The sequence below is a fragment of the Mustelus asterias genome, unplaced genomic scaffold, assembly GCF_964213995.1.
Source record: "Mustelus asterias unplaced genomic scaffold, sMusAst1.hap1.1 HAP1_SCAFFOLD_310, whole genome shotgun sequence".
In the NCBI taxonomy this organism is placed as follows: Eukaryota; Metazoa; Chordata; class Chondrichthyes; order Carcharhiniformes; family Triakidae; genus Mustelus; species Mustelus asterias.
Window position 1 is genome coordinate 104725 of NW_027590274.1, and position 22339 is coordinate 127063.

The 22339-nt window shown below is 44.2% G+C and overlaps 2 non-coding genes across 2 annotated transcripts; both read left to right on the top strand.

Moving 5' to 3' along the window:
* Window positions 1–1694: 1694 nt before the first annotated feature.
* On the top strand, window positions 1695–1766 carry trnaq-cug (transfer RNA glutamine (anticodon CUG)). Its single transcript has one exon. It is a non-coding gene; the product is annotated as a tRNA-Gln (tRNA).
* Window positions 1767–21981: 20215 nt separating this feature from the next.
* trnaq-uug (transfer RNA glutamine (anticodon UUG)) lies at window positions 21982–22053 on the top strand. The gene has a single exon. It is a non-coding gene; the product is annotated as a tRNA-Gln (tRNA).
* Window positions 22054–22339: the final 286 nt, after the last annotated feature.

Below are 22339 nucleotides of genomic sequence, written 5' to 3' on the forward strand. Positions count from 1 at the left end.
GATGCTCGTTCCACTGATTATAGAAGAGTAACTGTTAAAATGGGCATGCGGTTGGCTTCATAGCTCAGAGCGCCAGTCATCGTGGCTGTCTGGTTAACGTGATGGAGTTTAAATCCATTGGGATTTCCCGCTTCTGATTATTCCTGGTTTGAACTTTGTGTCCACAGAGCGAATTGAATCAAATCCACCCAAACACTCGGGCGGTTGCACATTTCCGTTCATTCACCAAAGCATCACGGAACCTGCAGTCAGAAATGGAACAGAGACGGAGCCAGGTTGTGTTTTCAGTATGTTGTCTCTCCTTCGGCCTCTGTCACGCTGGGTGCGTGTATGTGTCTGGGTTTCTCTGTGTGCGTCAATGTGCTTTAGCTCCCCCTTGGAAATGAACAGCTTTTTACCGTCACAAAATTATCCACAATAGTTCAAAAGTTTAATCATGAAATGTTTCAGAGAAAAGATCAGAGTGAAAGATGTAAGAGGAGTTTGTAATGTTTGGAAGGAGGTGCAGCAAATAAATAGAAGATGGGAATGATGTTACTGCTGACTGAGAGGAATGCAATGTAACGGTGGGGATTTTATTGATCGGTTAACTGTAAACGTTGGATTCAGAACAAGCTGAGGCACCAGATGGAAACAGCGTTTGGCTTCACGTATGTTAAGAAAGGGTGCAAGCATCGCTACAGCAGGAGGACGGTTAGCTTAGTCGCAGCATATCAGATGTAATTTCAGAATCGTTGGTTGCAGCCCCACGTTAGACTCCATCGTGTTTAATCTTTGCTGCTTTCCTGGGTGACTCCAGCTCTCCATCCCTCCGGCAGCGTCACCAATCAAACTGAATCTTTCTCCATCCCGCTTTGTTGATCTCAGTGAAGGAATGAAAATTGCAATCAATAAAGGTGAAAGAGTTTAATGTTCATTCGGTGAGAAGTTTTCTTCTTCGCCTGGGAATTTGTATCCAGAAATGCGTGATATTTTTGTCAGTATAAACGGGTCAATCTGGCCCATTAGCACCCAGACGTTACGTTGTATCACGATCTCTATCGGCAGAACCTTACAATCTATCACTGTCCTTCACTATCTGTGTTTGTCCTTTACCTGTTGCACATGTGACATTTCCAGCTCGCAAGCCAACTACAAATCTCACTCCACTGATTCTGACAGAGCTGCTTTCGATCAGGAAGTACTTCAAGTTTTTTTAAAATCAAAACCATTAAATCTTAGTACATCGAAGCCAGTCTGCGACCCTGAAAACGCCGACCCCTCACCACTCGATGACCAGGATCCCACCTGCCCGATTCTCCCAGATACTGATTACAGCAATGTGCACAGTGCCAATTATCCACAGTCACACTCTGCTTCCTGTCTGTTAAGGTTAGAAATTGTTCACATTTTCACACTGGCTTCCAATGCGACGAAAATAGAGGGTGAACAGCTGATGCTGTTCAGTAGATTTACCACAATAGAGTTTCTAACAGGTCGATGCTAACATTGCTGTTTGAATGTGGTGAGCTGCAGTGAAATTCAATGCAGTTGAAGGTAGAGTACTCATTATTTTCGGAGGAAACAGCAGGGCAATGTCAGTATGAATTGCTGTGGGTAATTGACGGGATTGTGGAATGGGAATGATTTTTCTCCCTGCTGTTCAGACTGGCACAGGTATTGCATGATTATTTGCAGGCGGATATTGTGCGTTGGGTTCCGTGGTGTAATGGTGAGCACTCTGGACTCTGAATCCAGCGATCTGAGTTCAAATCTCGGCGGAACCTTGGTCAACGCTGATGGTTGATTTGCCGAAGGGCGTTTCGTTCAATTTTTTCACAACGTACGAATCGAGAGGGCAATTTGTCAGCCAGTTCAACTGCTATTACAATGCGCATTGCTGAGCCTCTGGCGCCAGATGCCTGGCGCATCAATGTCTTTTCATATTTTATCTTCTCTTTAATTCCTCTGTTGAAAGAAAGGAGCAGCTGGTGCCACACAGCAACAGCCCTTCGAATGGAGTCCAGCAATTATTGAGCAAGTGTGTGTGTGTGTGTGTGTGTGCGCGCGCGCGCGTGCGCGTGAGAGAGAGAGAGAGAGCGAGTGTAGGTACGTGTGTGTGTTTTGGGAGACAAGTCTTCGGTCACTGTGCTGTCGATTCCATGGTGTAACGGATCGCACTCTGGCCTCTCGCTTCCGAACTCTTTAAATTGGGACAGATGAGTGAGTGAATGACACGACACATGAAGATGGACCCCCCCCCCCCTCCCCCCGCCTTTCTACAGTGGCTTCCCTGCCTCTCAGCGCATTGTATTCCTGAGCAATCATCCTCTGGGGCTGATGCAATGACGCCAGGAGAGGCATTCGCTGCAGCGTCTGCAATTTGAATGCCGTGGAATTTGCTGAGATTTCGTCAGTGTTGAGATTTACACTTTCTGACAATTTAAAATAAAATGCCCTTCTGCAAACCCGTCATCGGCTTTAGCAAAACAAATCAAGGTTTTGCCACGATACGAACTCGAATTGCTGGATTCAGATTCCAGAGCGCTCACCGGTACACCACAGATCTCAGAACGCGCCCATTGCCGGCAAATGATCACTCGAACAATTTGATCTCTTTCATTCGATGTGACAGCAACAGCAAGTATGATAACAATGTGTCGTTATAGGCCACCGTTGATATCAGAAAAGCTCAGAAGGCAGAGTGCCCCAAATCTCAAATTATTTCATCGCAAGACCTATCGGGAGATATCTCCAGAAATAGCCATGTTTCGCAGGTCATTTGCAAGTCATTGCGGTGCTCTGTGTTCCGTGGTGTAATGGTGAGCTCGCTGAACTTTCAATGCTGCGATCTGAGTTCAAATCTCGGTGGAGCCTTGCTCTCCTTTACCAATGCTGATAATTGATTTTCTCCATGACATTTATTCTCCATTTGTCACCATGTACGAATCGAGAGGGCACTTTGTCAATACACATTGCTGAGACTCTGGCGCCAGATGCTTGTAGCATCAGTGTTTTTCTTTTATCATCTTTCGCTACTCTTTGACGTTCTGTCGAATCAGAGGAGCAGTTGGTGTCAAACAAAAACCCGACTGGAGCCTGGCAATTATTGAGCAAGAGTGTGTTTGTGTGAGATTTGGGTGAAAGATCTCCCGCATTAAAACAGCGCCCAGTTGGTTCCATGGTGTAACGGTGAGCACTCTGGACTTTGAATCCAGCATTCCGAGCTCGAATCTCAATGAAACCACTATTCTCAACGCCCGAACTCCTGCTTAACTTGGGGCAGATGACTCAGTGAATTATATCGGTAGAATAACTGTGGTTAGCACTACTGCCTCCCAGTAACAGGGCCCGTGTTCAGTTCTGGCTTCGGGTGACTGTGTGCAGTTTGCACATTCTCCCCGTGTCTGTATGTGCGGAAGAAAACCGAGCACACGTCCTATAAGACAAAAATGTGCGGATTAGGTTGATTGGTCATGTTACGTTACCCTTAGAGTCAGGGGATTAACTGGGTAAATATGCGGGATTACAGGGATGGAGACTGGGTGCGTTTGCTGCTGGTGCCGGATGAGCCAAATTGCTTCCTTCTACACGATAAGGGTTCTATGATTCTGCCTCCGAACTCTTCATTTTCTTGAGCAATCGTCCTCTGTGACTGAAGCCATGAAGCTAGGAAATCATTTCCTGCATCGTCTGCAATGTGGATGCGGTGGAATTTGCTGAAATTTCTTCAGAGTTTAAAATTTCACTTTCTGCCAATTTTAAATAAAATACCCTTCAGCAAACCAATCATCGCCTTTAGCAAAGAAAAGCAAGGCTCCACCGAGATCTGATTTCAGATTACTGGATTCAGAGTTCAGAATGCTCACCGTTACACCACACAACCGGGAACATGGGCGCCACTTGCAAATCGTCACCAACCGCATTTGGTTCTGTGGTGAAACTGTGGGCACTCTAGAGTCTGAATCCAGAGATCTGAGTTCGAATCTCCTTGGAACATTGTTTTTCTTTGCCAATTCTGATGATTGATTTGCTAGATGATATTTGATTTGATTTTGATTTAATTTATTATTGTCACGTGTATTAGTATACAGTGAAAAGTATTGTTTCTTGCGCATTATACAGACAAAGCATAACGTTCATAGGGAAAGAAATGAGAGAGTGCAGAATGTAATGTCACAGTCATAGCTAGGGTGTAGAGAAAGGTCAACTTAATAGAAGGTAGGTACATTCAAAAGTCTGATGGGAGCAGGACAGAAACTCTTCCTGAGTCAGCTGGTACGTGACCTCAGACTTTTGTATCTTTTTTCCCAACGGAAGTAGGTGAAAGAGAGAATGTCCAGGGTGCGTGGGGTGCTTAATTATGTTGGCTGCTTTGCCGAGGCAACCGAGGTTTAACTTTCTCACAAAGTATGAATCGAGAGGACAATTTGAAAGCCAGTTCAACTTCAATGACAATGCACATTGCAGAGAAAATGTGTGTGTGTGTTTGTGTGTGTGTGACTAAGAGAAAGATCTGGGAAAATGGCCTGCTGCCTTAAACCAGTGGCCTGTCGGTTCTATGGTGAACTGGTTAGCTTTCTGGTTTGTGAATCAAGCAAACTGAGTTCGAATTTCCGTGGAGCCACTATTCTTTTCGTTCTAAGTCTTGTTTAAATTGGGAGAAAGGACTCAGTAAATGATACCGGTTGGGGAACCCCTGCACTCTGTGGCATTTCCGGCACGGTGGCACAATGCTACCTCACAGTGTTAGGCACCGGGTTTCAATTCTGGCTTCGGGTGACATTCTGCAGTTTGCACATTCTCCCCGTGTCTGCGTGTGTGGAAGGAAGCTGAGCATCCGGCGCAGAATCCAAAGGTGTGTGGGTAGGTTGATTGGCCATGCTACTTTGCCCGTAGTGTCAGGGGGACTAAGAGGGTAAGTGTATGGGGATAGGGCCAGGGTGTGATTGTTATCGGCGCAGGCTCGATGGGCCGAATGGCTTCCTTCTGCACTGCAGGGATTTTATGATTCTGCCTCCGAGCTCTATTCTTTCTTGAACAATCGCCCTCGAGGGCTGAAGCAATAACACCAGGAGAATCATTCGCTGCATCGTCTGCAATGTGATTGCGGTGGAATTTGCTGAAATTTCCTCAGAGTCTAAAATTCACTTTCTGAGAATTTCAAATAAAATGTCCTTCAGCAAACCAATCACCGGCTTTAGCAAATAGAAGGAACGTTTCACCGAGATCTGAACTCGTATTACTGAATTCAGAGTCCAGAGTGCTCACCATCACACCACTTAACCAGGAACAGAGCCGCCAGATGCAAATGGTCACTCAAAGTATGTGACCTCCTTCATTCAATGTGGGAGGAACAACAAGTGGATCAATTGCTTTGAGCGACCATTTGAAGCCGACTGATCTGTTGTCGGTTTTCTGGTCTAACTGTGAGCACTCTGGATCCAGCGAACCAGGTTTAAGTTTAGTTGGATCCTTGCTCTTCTTTCCCATTGCTGAGGATTAGTTTGTGAAACGACCTTTTATTTAAATTTCTCATGAAGTAGGAATCTGGAGGACAGTTTGTCAGCCAGTTTAACTTCTCTTACATTGCACATTGCTGAGCCTCTGGGGACAGATGCCTGCAACAACAATGTTTTGTTTCCATCTTTTCGCGACATACACAATTGTTTCCTTTTCTTCATGTTGAGCTCCTGTTTTCTCTTTTTGGTGTCTGTTACAGTTGTACATATATTGGGCAGCTCAGAGCACACGTGCTCTGTTCTCAATATGAAAATCAATTGTTATGTTCCCTTCTGTGAACTTTAAAAAAACGTTTCTGTAAAATGTTCTCTGAATTTTTAAAGTAAATCTTGAATAAAAAATGAATAAATCATCACTTTGCCAAACTCCTTTCCCCATCAGGCAAAATGGATATCCATCCTTGTGTTCAATCTGCGCTTCAAACCAAATCTCTCAGAGTAAAATATAATTCTCTTCCCCACTGCACGAGGCACGCTTTCCAAGTATAAGGATCTCCCACACCACAACACAGTCCTGTGCAATCTCTCAGGGAGAAGTGGAACATTGAGGCTCATAATTCGAACAAATGCCACCAGAGGGCGTTTCAGCATTACTCGAGTTTCAGCATTGGGATATTGACTCGCTCTCAGTGAATATATGCCAGATACATACTTTCATACCTAACATAAATGGACATTAATGATTGCAACCCAGTTCAATGCAACCAAAATTAGCTACTTGAATAGGCATCTACGGAACTATGGCCAAAAGTTCCTCAGCAACAGCACTGGTCGGCAGCTCAGTCTCGATATTGACATTCTCAATTAAACATTCGCCTTTAAAGCATTTTCAACATTGAGAGCAGAACGGTAGAATACACTGGAGTGTTTTACCTACAGTGACGTGTGATGCGACAATGACCATGCTCCAATGTCGGCTGCAGGTTCCAACAGTCAATGCTTTTCCATTTTTTCAAATCTACTTGCCTGAATATCATAGAAACATCGGATCCCTACAGTGCAGAAGGAGGCAATTTGGCCCATTGAACCTACACCGACTCCCTGACACCAATCCTACTCAGGCCCTATCCCCGGAAGCCCATATATTCAGCCCGCTAATCCCCCTAACCGACACACACATCTTGGGACACTAAGGGGCATGTGAGCTCGGCCAATCCACCTAACCTGCATAGCTTTGGAGTTTGGGATGAAACAGCAGCACCGGGAGGAACTTTCTATTACTGGAAAAGCTAGATGTGCTACGCATCCTCTTTCACCATATTAATAGTCCCGAGAGACCACAGCAGTTTAAGAACCTGCACATCCCCTCTCCTTCTCAAGGGTAATTAGGAATGGAGTTGAAATCTAGACTTCCCAGTAACGCTGACATTACTTCATGTATTAATAATAATTAAAGCCCGTGAGAGGAATTTCACTGCAGTCATGGTTATCACTACGCTGATAGTGGAGCAAAATCCGTGAAAACAAAGTGACAAATTCATTCAAAAATTATTTACTTTCTTTAGTACAATTAAGGTGAAGGTGTTCCTTCCCCAACTCCGGTGGACAATACGGGAAGCATTTTCTCTGCAAGAATAGTGACTGTAATGCAGCTCGGGGTGATTCTCTTTGCTATCTGCCGGCCTCACAGCACCAATGGAAAAGCAAGGAAGTGAGGTGAGTACAGCCTGAGACACGGCAGCAGATTATTGAGGGCGGGGTTTAGAAAGGGTGGCTAAATATCCAACCCTCCCCTTTCACAGAGCGGACAGAGACAATGCGGCTGCTCAGCATCTGGGTTGTGTGGGGAATATTTCTGGCAGGTAAATGTGGATGCGTTCTTCCATTCCCCAAGCTTGATTGGAATCAAATTTCAACCAGCCACCGGTCTATACTTTTCCTGATTAATTTATTATATTCCAGATCTGAGTCATGGAGATTCTGTCACTCAGCCGCTGCCCTCAGATGTTAAGGCAGAAGGAGCAGCGCTCATATTCACCTGTAACTATGAAACTACACAGAGAAACTATGCATTACACTGGTACCGCCAACTCCCAGGAAACCATCCCGAGTTTATAGTGTGGAGAAGTACATACAACAGTGAAGATAAAGCAGATTTTGCCAAAAGCCGTTTCTCTATCGAGCTTCATACATCGACTAAATTCACCAGTTTAACTGTTTCGGATCTGCAGCTGACTGATGTCGCCGTGTATTACTGCGCTTTACAGCTATCACAGTGATGGAAAGCTGTCTCACCCCTGCACAAAAACTGCCTTTGGATTGTTGGTGCGAGCTCTGTTCTGTTGAGCGTTAAGTAGGAGTGCGGTTGTTGCAGTGCAGCGGCGCTCACAGGCGCTCAGATACACACCGAGAGGAAACCAAATTAACCCCGGATCAAACTGTCACCCAACAGTTAGCAGGAGAGACTGAGAAAATGAAATGCAGAACTGCAGTGGAACAGAGAAACATCACATAATCATAACTGAAGCCACCCGTTATAATCCCCGCCCTCAATGATCCGACGTCCTGTGTGAGCTGGATGTCAGTGAAAGGAAACACCTCGATCTGTGCTGCAGCCAATGTCCTGGTGGGAGACAGCGTTCTGCTGTGTGGGTTGGTTTGTTAATGATCATCAGAAAAACAATAGTTAAAGGAAAAGGGGAAACAAGATTAGCCTCAGGAGACACCCTGAAGCACAAGCAGCTCATTCTCAATTCTCAGTTACTACTTTGTGGAACAAGTTGGTTGCAGATACGCTGTTTCTGATCCAGTAACACGCACTGATTAAATATAGCTCTGAACAGACCAGTTGTAAGCTGCTGGAGAGTGAGGGAGGAGATGATAAATGGTTGTTTCATAGGCGGGCAGGTGGGGAACGGGTAGTAAAGGAGACAAAAAGCACATTAAAATATCATGAGCGCATTTATGACGTTTAACTTCTGTATAAAGGCGACTTGTAATCAACTAATGTAATAAGTCCACTGGTGGCCATGTGAACATACAAATTCGGAGCTGGAGTAGGCAACCGTGCCACCTCGAGACTGCCCGACATTTGATAAGATCCTGGCGGATTGAATTGTGACATCTCTATTTCCATGTCTCCCCTGTACACTCTGACTCCCTGGTCATTCAATAATCGACCTCACCCCGTCCTAATTGTTTTCAATGAACTTGCCACCACTGATTTCTGGGGAAGGGGATATCACAGACCAAATAACATCATGGTGACAAAAAGGCATAATCTCATCATTTCTGAGGGGACCTTGAGGAGTTTATTAACATTATCTCCCAAGTTTTTGTCCCTGTCACAAAGGAAACATCCTTTTAGTTTGGAATTAACCTCTGCACATTCTATACTGACCCAGCGATGATAACGGAAAAACCGTATAATTCCAGGAATGAATGATACGGATTTTTTCTGTTTTATTCAAATAGGTTATGTATTTTTAAAATATCTTTAACACTATGCTATATTACTCTGCACACAACTGGCCTTGACAGGCCGGAAGGAGATTTATTGGAATGGTATTTGTGATCAGGGAGCTCTCCAAATTTGGTCAGCTCAAACAGTGTAAAACTGATAGCAATTCCGCACCACTCGAGGTCACTGGGGGACGAGACACCAAAACTTTCTCCAAAACAAACCATTTTAAAATTAATTTGACCGAGTGTGGGATTCGTTGCTGAGTCCACAATTTATTGTATTCCCTAATTGCTTTTCAAATGGTGGTGATGATGTTGGGGCTGCCCTCTTCCAGGCCAGCTGATATCAAGAAAACCAAACTCAGCTGTGAGTTCAAACTGCAGTTTCACTATCTTGCGATTAAACTATTACAATATCACCATCTGGTGGTGACTTGCACTTACGGCAGGCGCTGGCCTCTGTGAGTCTCGGGGAAGTTCAGGCACTGGATGGCTGGAACTGGCATCCGGTTGATGAAGTGCCAATATGGAATAAGATTGTTCATTCCCTTTTGCAAACTTTCATTCCTAAATTGGAATGGAAGTTTGCAACATGTGCTCGGGTGGTGCATTCGCCTATTTGTCACCAGGCACTGTATAAGAATTTTGTGACCCATTCCCCATGGGAGATATTGTCTGGAGTTGCAGTTCGGGATTATTGTGTACATTAATATTTAAAATAAATATTATTGAAGATATATGGCACGGGAGATACGTTTCAAGATCTACCGGACAGATGTTCTTGCTGTTTTGCGCAAAGGAAATAAAACTGTTCTTTTTGATGTTGCCGGGATGCTTCTCTCTGACACCGCCGTGTATCACTGTGCCACGGAGCCCACACTGCTGCAGAGATAGAGCGGATCCCAGACAATAACCCCACACATGGGAGTTCCAGTTAGGTACCACTAGATGGCGGTCTTACGCTGGTAAACATAATCAATAATTCACTCTCCATGTAAGTCACAGGGAACTTCCCAAGAGGTCAGAAAAAAAACACAATCTCAACAAGAGGTGAGCAACATTTGAGGAGTTATATTAGTTTATTTTAACTTGCATTTGTGCTATCGCCGATCTTCTTAAATCTATTCCATTTAGCTCAGTTGTTGCCCTTGGATGCAGTTTCCGTGTCTCTAATATTGAACAACTCAATCCCCCTCTCCCCTGACAGGTTTCTGAAGTCTATTACCGCGGCCTGGTCACTGGGTTTATTTGATCCGAGAGATGTACTGCTTCCGAGAAAGTGTATACACAATGAAGAAATTTCACAATGAAGTGACTGTGATCTTTTAAATAGACATTGAGCACAGAATTTCCCCAATGACCAGTGAACTTCAGAATGTTTCCTCAATGATGCTTGTTACTATAAAGCAACCAAGAATTTGCAGCTGCCAATTAACAGAGCAGGGTTTCATCCCCGCAACCCCATCCGGAAAAGTGCACCCGTTCCCCTATCGAGATGCTGAAATCAGCTCGGCTCGAGGGATTTCCTTTCGATATCAGCCAGCTCATAACTGAGAGATCTCACAGACTCAGAGAGACACAATGATTGAAGTGGCAGGATACTGGACACACTTGGGCTGATCACAGGTTAATGAGCAATCTTGCATAACTGACAGTCACATTATGGCTGCATCTGCCCGCGATTCTGAGCAACCCGCAGCAGACAGGGTTTTCAACCTATAGTTAAAGACAGTTTTTGTGCAGCAGTCAGACTGCTTTCCATCACTGTGAGTTTCAGCGAGAGCGCAGTAGTACAAGGCAGTGTCAGTCAGCTGCAGACCCGAGATGGTCAAACTGGTGAATTTACTCGATGCCTGAAGTTCTCCAGAGAAGCGGCTTTCAGCAAAATCTGCTACATCTTCACCAAACAATGAGTTCTTCCCCACTGTAACACAGGGTGTTGCCGGTACCAGTGTAAATTGTAGTTGCTCATTGTAGTATCAAAGGTACAGTTTAAAGTCACCGTTTCTCCTACTGTCTGTTATTCTGAGGACAGCGACTGAGTAACAGAATCTCCATGACCCAGATCTGAAAAACATGTTCGAACGAAAACAGATCAGAACAACTGAATACGTAAAATTCAGTTCAAAAACAAATTTGTAAAATTAAAGTAGATATGAAATGCGTTTGGTCCATAATTACCTGTCAGGAATGTTCCCCGCACAATCCAGAAGCTGAGTAGCAGCATCGTTGTTGTCTGCTCTGTAAAAGTGGAGTTGGATATTTGAAGACACCCTTTCCAAACTTCACCCTGTATATTTTGCTGTCGTGTCTCGGAATGCTCTCACTGCATTTCCCTGTATCCGCTGTGGTGCTGTGGGGTTGGTAGCTGGTGAGCTGTCTGCCAGTGAATGGATTCACCCCGTGCTAGCTTCAGTCAGAGTTCCGATCGGACGAAATAGTTTCCTAGTTAGACACGTGGGAAGAGATTTGTAACCGGAAACATGGGGTCACTGATGGGGTTTATTTATTCCGGCTTCAATTCTTCATCTCCGATTCCAGTAGAATCGATGTCAGTGAGTGTGGGCGGATAAAACCCGAGTCTCAGCTTCTTTGATCAGTTCGACAGATAGGCGCCTCAGTTGGATACGAAGCAGGCGTTTGACTCCTTGTAAATTCTTCCGAATATTAAACCCAGGTCCTGGTTCTAATCTGAACTCCCTGGACAACTGCTTCAGCAGAAATTTCATATGATCTGAAAAAAGCTTCGAATTTACAGACTCTCTTTGCTGAGTTTCGCTCTGACATGCACTGGGGTGACTGGAGCAGATGAGGTGATGCAGCTTCCTCGGTGGAAATGTTGTGAGTGAAGGGGGATCCGTATCCATGAACTGCACCACGACCACTACATTTAGCAACGCATATTGGTACAGACAGTCCCCGAATCAGCCACCCCAGTATCTGGTGATGGCCAGAACAGAAACCGATTAACGCGAGAGGATCACTGCCTCAATCGGCGGAGGCAGCAAATTCAGCGCCCTGACTGTGAGAGACGCCAAAGTTACAGACACTGCCACCTATCTCTGCGCCGTGAGCCACAGTGTGACAAACATAGGGTGAGCCCATACAAAAACATGCACAGACTGCGAGAGCAACTCTGCTGAGTCCGGAGTATCGGCAGAGTGAATGGAATTATAAAAAGTCCATTAACAAAGGAAATGAGCGCAACACAAAATAAAATATAGAATCTAATTGTTAAAATTCCGTCAGAAATGAAGATAGATGAGAACAGAGATGGAGAAGAAAAAAGAAGGACGATGTAAACCACAATGAGCGAGCAGCAAATTGAAATAGAAACGTTCAATCTTCATAGGAGAAATGGGCAGAACATGAGGGAACTATCGAAAGGGAAATTGAAGACACTGAAAAGCATTAATAAACGGGTTGAAGATCAGATTAAATCATAAATAAAAGTCGAACATAGAACAGTACAGCACAGAACAGGCCCTTCGGTCCACGATGTTGTGCCGAGCTTTATCTGAAACCAAGATTAAGTTATCCCACTCCCTATCATCCTGGTGTGCTCCATGTGCCAATCCAATAACCGCTTAAATGTTCCCAAAGTGTCTGACTCCACTATCACTGCAGGGAGTCCATTCCACACCCCAACCACTCTCTGCGTAAAGAACCTACCTCTGATATCCTTCCTATGTCTCCCACCATGAACCCTATAGCTATGCCCCCTTGTAATAGCTCCATCCACCCGAGGAAATAGTCTTTGAACGTTCACTCTATCTATCCCCTTCATCATTTTATAAACATCTATGAAGTCTCCCCTCAGCCTCCCCCGCTCCAGAGAGAACAGCCCTGGCTCCCTCAACCTTTCCTCATAAGAGCTACCCTCCAAGCCAGGCAGCATCCTGGTAAATCTCCTCTGCACACTTTCCAGCGCTTCCACATCCTTCCTATAGTGAGGTGACCAGAACTGCACACAATATTCCAAATGTGGTCTCACCAAGGTCCTGTACAGTTGCAGCATAAACCCACGGCTCTTAAACTCCAACCCCATGTTAATAAATGCTAACACACTCTAGGTCTTCTTCACAGCTCTATCCACTTGAGTGGCAACCTTTAGAGATCTGTGAATATGGACCCCAAGATCTCTCTGTTCCTCCACAGTCTTCAGAGCCCTAACTTTGACCCTGTAATCCACATTTAAATTAGTCCTACCAAAATGAATCACCTCACATTTATCAGGGTTAAACTCCATTTGCCATTTTTCAGCCCAGCTTTGCATCCTATCTATGTCTCTTTGCAGCCTACAACAGCCCTCCACCTCATCCACTCCTCCCACGAATCTTGGTGTCATCAGCAAATTTACTGTTCCAGTCCTCAGCCCCCTCCTCTAAGTCATTAATAAAAATCATAAAGAGCAGAGGACCAAGCACTGATCCCTGTGGCACTCCGCTAGCAACCTGCCTCCAGTCCGAAAATATTCTATCCACCACCACCCTCTGTCTTCGATCAGATAGCCAGTTACCTATCCAATCGGCCAACTTTCCCTCTATCCCACACCTCCTTACTTTCATCATAAGCCGACCATGGGGGGCCTTATCAAACGCCTTACTAAAATCCATGTATATGACATCAACTGCCCTACCTTCATCAACACACTTAGTTACCTCCTCAAAAAATTCTATCAAATTTGTGAGGCACGACTTGCCCTTCACGAATCCGTGCTGACTATCCCAGATTAATCCGCATCTTTCTAAATGGTCGTAAATCCTATCCCTAAGGATCTTTTCCATCAATTTACGAACCACCGAAGTAAGACTAACTGGTCTATAATTACCAGGGTCATTTCTATTCCCTTTCTTAAACAGAGGAACAACATTCGCCACTCTCCAGTCCTCTGGCACCATCCGCGTGGGCAGTGAGGACCCAAAGATCAAAGCCAAAGGCTCTGCATTCTCATCCCTTGCCCCCCAAGAATCCTAGGATATATTTCATCAGGCCCAGGGGACTTATCGAACTTCATTTTATTCAAAACTGCCAGTACATCCTCCCTCCGAACATCCCTCCGATTTTTTTAATGACTGAGAGGAGGAGGCTGAAGGATGGATCAGTAAATTTGCTGATGACACCAAGATTGGTGGAGTAGTGGATGAGGTGGAGGGCTGTTGTAGGCTGCAAAGAGACATAGATAGGATGCAAAGCTGGGCTGAAAAATGGCAAATGGAGTTTAACCCTGATAAATGTGAGGTGATTCATTTTGGTAGGACTAATTTAAATGTGGATTACAGGGTCAAAGGTAGGGTTCTGAAGACTGTGGAGGAACAGAGACATCTTGGGGTTCATATCCACAGATCTCTAAAGGTTGCCACTCAAGTGGGTAGAGCTGTGAAGAAGGCCTATAGTGTGTTAGCTTTTATTAACAGGGGGTTGGAGTTTAAGAGCCGTGGGGTTATGCTGCAACTGTACAGGACCTTGGTGAGACCACATTTGGAGTATTGTGTGCAGTTCTGGTCGCCTCACTATAGGAAGGATGTGGAAGCGCTGGAGAGAGTGCAGAGGAGATTTACCAGGATGCTGCCTGGTTTGGAGGATAGGTCTTATGAGGAAAGGTTGCGGGAGCTAGGGCTGTTCTCTCTGGAGCGGAGCAGGCTGAGGGGAGACTTAATAGAGGTTTATAAAATGATGAAGGGGATAGATAGAGTGAACGTTCAAAGACTATTTCCTCGGGTGGATGGAGCTATTACAAGGGGGCATAACTATAGGGTTCGTGGTGGGAGATGCAGGAAGGATATCAGAGGTAGGTTCTTTACGCAGAGAGTGGTTGGGGTGTGGAATGGACTGCCTGCAGTGATAGTGGAGTCAGACACTTTGGGAACGTTTAAGCGGTTATTGGATAGGCACATGGAGCACATCAGCATGATAGGGAGTGGGATAGCTTGATCTTTGTTTCAGATAAAACTCGGCACAACATCGTGGGCTGAAGGGCCTGTTCTGTGCTGTACTGTTCTATGTTCTATGTTCTATCTATTTCCTCCAGCCTATTAGCCTGTAACACCTTCTCTTCCTCAAAAACATGACCCCTCTCCTTGGTGAACACTGAAGAAAAGTATTCATTCATCACCTCGCCTATCCCTACTGACTAGCATGTGTTTTTTTCTTTAACATTTCTAATATTTACTTGCTATTTAAATCGTTGAATGTTCTGAAACATGTCACTGAAAGACCGACCACAGCAAGTTGCCCGACCGGTAAATTTTGGCTTTACTCATTATCCCGACTAGGGGATTTCACATTCACTTCATTGCAGTATTAATGTCACCTTTCTTGTGACAATGATCAATAAACTTTAAAATAATAAACGGAGAATAGGCTACCGATGGCATTGAACAGATACAGCACCTGAGGTTTATTAACAAGGCCGCAGATTTCAGAACACAAGGGGACACGTGTAAGCCTGCACACATCATTGGTCAGAACGCAGTTCAAATACTTAGATCCGTGTCGCGACTTTTCGTTCCTTTGTCGTTAATCTCAGTGACAGTGCGGAAGAGTTACTGGGAAAGATGAAGTGGGGATGAGAGAGAGAGCACCACATTAAGCGGAGGCTCGTCAATCGATTCGTGTTAACCTCAGAGACAGTGTGTAAGAAAGACTGGGAAGGATACAGTGGGGATGAGAGAGCACAGTGCTCAGCGGAAAGTAATCGGAAAATATCTGTACTCCTCAACGTCTTTACTCCAGGATCAGTGTAGCAACCCTTTTGGACAGAGAATTAAACATTCCCACTGATTTCCGTGTTAATAACGTTTCTAACATCACCACAGCGACTACAGTACAAATGAGTTTCCTTGGGTTAGAAAGTGCTTTGGGATATCTGGAGTCTGTAAAAGGCTGTCAATAAATATATTTCCTTCTGTTTACGAGTCAAATTTCTTTCTAGAGATTAACTTCATTGTCCATATGCTTCCACGGTCCCAGTAAAGTTTATTTTTAATTTCATTTTCTTTAGTTCAGTCCGTTTGTCTCCCGTATTGGGTTAATGAATGTTCACCACCTCCTCTGATTTCCCGGGTTCTGTCTGCAGTCTATTCAGAAATTCTTTCCACTCCAGAGGACATCGGCAGTCTGGCAGGAATAAGAATCCGGGAATTTACCGAAGAGACACTGTAGTGCTCAAGGAATGCTGCACCGTCAGAGCTGCCAGCCTCTCGATAACCTGTGAAATCTTCCGTCTTTCCTCTCAGGTGGAGGTGCCGTATCACATGTTCACTGTTTCCAAGAAGAGTAGGAGAAATGTCCTGCTTGATATCTGTTCACCAATCACAATTACTGAAACAGTCAGAAAGCTGCAATATTATTGAATGAAATGACACGCTGATGCCAAATTGGCTGCTGTGTTTCCCACAGTGACAGGGAAACAGTTTGGGACATCAAACTCTAGAAATATTCTAATGCCCATTCTCTAAACTGCCCCCATTGTTTTAGTTTGGTAATATCTTTAATAATAAAAAAGTGTATTGGAATTAAAATTTTAAGATGCCAACAAGACTCACTCTGATCACAACGTTTGTCTAATGCTCTGTTATGTTGAGTGAGGCTCTGACAGTTTTGTACAGGTTCAGCCCAGCTGTGAGTTCTGTGGGTCTCAGTGCGCAGTAATACACCACGGAGTCTGCCAGCTCTGTTTTAGACACCTTCAGCTCCGCAGAAAAACGGCACTCTGAAGATCTGTCTGTGTTCCCGGTGTATTTATTTGTCTGCACTAGATACTCCATGGACCCGCTGGGATACTGACGGTACCAGAATAGATAAATGTGGTTGCTTGACGTTGTATAATTACAGAACAACCTAACATCATCTCCTTCAGTGACGGTGACTGCAGCCGGTGGCTGTGTAACAGAATCTTCTCGGGAATGTCCTGTAAGGGTACAAATAAATATTAACTTACACAATGCGACTTGTCTGTTTCCGCCCAGAATCTGCCCGCCATGTTGAACAACAAAGTCATAAAGTCACGACAGTGCAGAAGGAGGCCATTCGACTTATCGAGTCTGCACTGACAACAATCTTACGGAGGCCCTATCCCCGTACCTCCACATATTTACCCTGCTAATCCATCTAACCTACGTATCCCAGGGCACAAAGGGTCTCAAACTCTCAAACTTAGCATGGCCAATGCAACTAACCAGCACATCTTTGGAATGGGAGGAAACCAGAGCACCCGGAGGAAACTCACGCAGACACGGGAAGAACGTGCAAACTCCACACAGACAGTGACCTAAACCGTGAATCGAACCCAGTTTCCTGGAGCTGTGAGGAAGCAATGCTAACCACTGTGTCACCGTACCGCCCACAATAATAACCTCAAAGACAAATCAGACAACTGAACGGAAATATATTTTTCACAGTATATTCGCTGGAACGGGAAGGTGCTTGTGGTGATCGAATAAAACTTCCATCATAAACATTCTACACTTACTAACGAGATCAGTTCCTCTGTAACTGTAACAGGAACTGCTCACTCTCTGTGTTTTAAAGTCTGGCGTTTGCAAAGACATTCACTGGCACCAGAGGAGTTTGAATCTCAGCCCAACTCTTCCTCTCTCATTCCTTGGGGTAAATGTGCCAACTCCCAACAAACAGTGTTCTGTTTTGAGACCAGCGAGATCCGAATGACTTTTCGAAATTGGGATCAATCCATTTCCCCGATCACCCACCCCTCGCCCCTTGCATTGAGCCCATTGAGCTCAACAGAATATAATGTGTGGTAAAGATGTGAAACACAGAATTGAATAACTTGTGAACCTACCGGTTAAAAGAGCTGACGCTGTGAGGAATAAGTACAGCGTAACAGGAAACATGTTTGAAGGGAGCTCGGACGGATTTGACCAGAGCTGGTTGAAGCTGAAATTGTTTGCGGCAAGAAATGGGTAGAAGTTGAGTCACATCCTGGCTCCTGCTGATTGGTTCATTGCCAACAACGTCATCACGTGGCATCCAATCGACTCAAGCTCCTGTTTTCCTGAATTCAACCAATAATTTCACAGCTCCTTTATCTCCATTTAATTCTATTGGTGGAGGGACGAAAGGGACAAAGTGAATTTCTTTCTCGCACGACAGGGAATTTGACAGGAATTGAAAGGATTTTTGGCCGTTTAACCCTTCCAATCACTCGGGTGAAGATAACGGAAGGAAACAGCGTTTGATTTTTCAGTACCTGTGCCTGAGGTCCCAATTAAATTAGCTTCTCTCTAACGATGAAATATCTCCACAGCCGTAAGCTGCAGCCCGGGAGTCATGAGGGATTGGAATAGAACAATGTGTTAAATAGATAAACGCCACATTGTAAATGAAATAAATGATTGAAGGGAGTGGATTGTGTGTTTGATGCATATGCGTAGAATGGGCATGTGTGTTCAACGCACGGGCTCAGTGATGTTGGAGTGAGATGTTATTTAGAAATATTTATAGGTTTCTTCCTTTAAAAATAACAATGTTTACAATAACTTAATATTAACTAACAGAGCCACAGGCTTCCACCAAAAATTGATGTTTGCATATAAACCTATTTGATTCAATATTCTGGTCAAACCTTCTTTCACAGCATCTTCCGAAACCGCAATCTCTAACAACTGTGGTGATTGCGCCAAATCCTAATCACTGGACTACCAGGAAACTGCCTCCAAGGTTTTTAATCTAAACTACGCATGCTAACTTGGCGCTTTGCTTCTATTCCAACATTTACTTTTTGTACACCAGGGACAAGTCTGTCTGACAAGTGCCCCTTCATATGAACACATTTACTGCGGATGCTGGAATCTGAAACAAGAACAGAAAATGCTGGAAAATCTTAACAGGTCTGAAAGCACCTGCGAAGAGAGAATAGACTGAACGTTCACTGTCTGGATGACCCTTCGTTAGAGCTGAAGACAAATAAATTTGGACGAGATTTATACTGTAATGCTGAGGGATATGGGTGTTGGGTGGATGACCAAGGTGTCACATACAAATAAATAAAAAACAAAGGGAATTAATCATGGCTACGATGGCAGCCCATTTAGAGATCAGAATGTGTAAATGGCAGGGCAAAGAATATGTAAGAGATGGCCCGAGTGGGGTGGAGGGAGAGGGGGCAACAAGATCGAAAGTGAGATTTTAAATAAACAATGCAAAACATGGAAATTAATATATATAAGCAATATAAAATAATAAAAATATATAAATAAGATGAAATTTAACAAAACAAAATACATGGAAATGGGGTGAAGATGGAGGAGAGATGTTCTGAAGTTGTTGAGCTGGGGATCCACACAGATTTTAGATGGCGATCTAATCCAGTGTGATCTAATCCAACTCCATTGATTCTGTTCACTGCCAATACCGGCTTGATAGCAATGACTTCTGCTGGTGGCATTGATGGGAAGTCGAAGACACTAAGATGCATGGAATGAAGCTTGTGTTCCTTTACATCTGCAAGAAACAGGAAAAGTGTTTTTGTTAATATGTCGAATGATGCAGAGGATGAAATGAAAATGGGGACTGGGACAGCGTTGAGAGAGAGTAAGATGGTATTGCTGGAGACAGATGTCGAGTGTCTTCGTGTGGTGGCGCATGGAATAGCTTGTGTTCCTTTATGTCTGCAAAAAACAGGAAAGGTTTTTTGTTAAGACCGTCGAATGATGTGTATGATGATGCCACCACCAAACACATCTGCCCTTCACTCCTTCTGTCAACATTCCACAGAGACCGTTCCCTCTGGGATAACCTGGTCCACTCTTCCACTATTCGGAACACCTCCCCCGTCACCTTCCATTGCTGTTGCAGAAGGTGTCACATCTGTCCATTTACCTATTCTATGCTCACCACCCGAAGTCCAAAACATACATTCCAGGTTAAGCAGCGTTTCACTTGCACCTCTTTCAATTTGGTGTATTGTATTTGCTGCTCCCAATGTGGTCTCCTCTATATCAGAGTGGGTGATTGCTTTGCTGAGCACTTTCTTTATGTGCGCAATCAGGATTCTGACTTTCTGGTTCCTTTCCACTTTAACATACGATCCTGCTCTCATGCCCACATGTCTATCCTTAGCTTGGTGCAATGTTCCAGTGAAGCTCAACGCAAATTGGAGGAACAGCATCTCATCTTCTGGCAAGGCACTTTACAGCTTTCCGGTCTCAACATCGAATTCAACAACTTCAGATAATTTGCTCTACCCCATCTCGTCCCCCTTTGTTTTCACTCTATTTTATTTAATTTTTTACTGTTCTCTAACTTTTATTTCTTTATTGTCTTTCTTCATTTTTCTTCCTACTGTCCCCCTACTTCATCCCCCTCCCCTTATCTTCTTCCCCCCCCCCACCACTTCCCCTTTTCAACATTCTACCTCTGTCCCATCCCACCGATCACCCCGCCACCACAGCCGCCCCCCCCCCCCCGCCCCCCCAACATTTTCATCTGATACAGCTTGCAGCTTCTCTGCCATTTAGCCATCTACACCCTTTATTCTCTCTGTGGATAGCTATTAGCAGTATTTACCCCTGGTTTCTATAGCTATGACTCATCCTTCGTTCCCATCCCCCTGCAGCATAAATATCTCCCATTTTGTATGCATTTTACCTTTGACAAAGGGTCATCTGGAATCGAAACGTCAGCTCTTTTCTCTCCTTACAGATGCTGCCAGACCTGCTAAGATTTTCCAGCGTTTTATCTTTTGGTCGAAGGCACTAAATTTAGGATAGCGATATTTGTAGAGGAGTGGATCAAATCCCTCCACTGTCAGATTTTCACTTATATTACTATAAACGTTGTGAACATCTTTGGTCAAAGATGTGATTCCTAAAATTAAATGCAGTAGAATGCATCATCATTCATTTTGATTAGAGGAACCAGCAGATAGAATGTAAAGTGAGCAACTGACCGGCTTGTCGAATGAGCGTGGTTGCTCCACCAGTAAGCTGAAACTACTCCATGCACATGGACTGTTTCTGTCGTGTAGTGGTTAGCACGTTTGCTCCACACGCTGAAAATCCACCTTTCGAGACCAGCCAGGAGCGTTTCCAACCGGTTTTATTTCAAATTGATTCAAATTTCGGAACTATCTCGTTTCTCACGAAACATTAATTAAGCTGTTGAGTTCCTGCGGCATTGAAGACGGGAATCACTCAATAATTAGATTAAAAGGGAAAGTTTGTGATGAAGAGCATAACAGAATGGATTGACTGACACAAGGAATGATGGACCAGGTGAACATTGGTTGGTTCTCATTATTTTTAAACTTTGCTGCTTTCCTGGATGAACTCCAGCTCTCCATTCCTCGGCAGTAAGTAACCATTCGACTGGAGACTGGCAATTATTGAGCAAGAGTGTGTATGTGTGTGTGTGTGTGCGTGTGTGTTTTGCGAGAAAGTCCTCGTGTCGTACGTCAGAGTGCGACCGTTTCCATGGTGTCATGCTTAGCAATCTGAACTTTCGCCGTCCCAACTCAGGCTTATATTGGGACAGATGAGTGAGTGAATGGCACCCGTAGGTGGACCCCCTGCAAAATATATATTCAATTGGTAACATCTTTTGAAATGATTAATCCTCATTTTATTTCATTTCATGTCAAACAGGGTGACACATCCGTGTATCTAATTTTTTTAAAATCTCAACCCTTTAACGACGTAAGGAGATAAAGTTCAGTCAAAGAAAACTAATCCAAATTGAACGAGAAAAAAAGACGCTGAAGTTAATGCAAATCATTTTTACCAGAACATTTAATCCATCCATCCATCCATCCATCCATCCATCCATCCATCCATCCATCCATCCATCCATCCATCCATTTTTACCAGAATTTTTTACCACAGTCAGGTTTATAACAGTTCGATACCAGCATTGCTCTTTGCACGTGGTGAGCTACATGAAATTTAATGCAGTTGAAGACAGCTTACTCATTTTTTTTCAGGAGGAACCAACAAGGGTAATGTAAATATGAATTGCTGTGGGTAATTGATGGGCTTGTGCAATGGGACTGATATTGCTCCCGGCTGTCCAAATTGGCACAAATATTGAGCGACCATTTGCAGCTCGTTGTCGTGTGGTGGGTTCCGTGGTGTAATGGTGAGCACTCTGGACTTTGAATCCAGCGATCCGAGTTCAAATCTCGGCGGGACCTTGCTTCAATTTGCAAATGCAGATTGTTAAAAAATACTTTTTCAATTCTATCAAATCAAGTCCAATTCATGGTCTCAACAAGTTGAGAAATTTCCGATCCAAGCTGACAAGACAGGGCCTTCACTCTTGTCTTGCGCCTGATCGACATGAGCCAAGCTGATTGGAGTAGGTGCAGACTCACCTCCTTCAAGGCTTGATCTCATTTGCATCTTAGCCAAAAGGCCGAGATGCCGCTTTTAAAAATTGCTTCAAATGAAGCTTAAATGTAACCTAATGACCTCCACCAA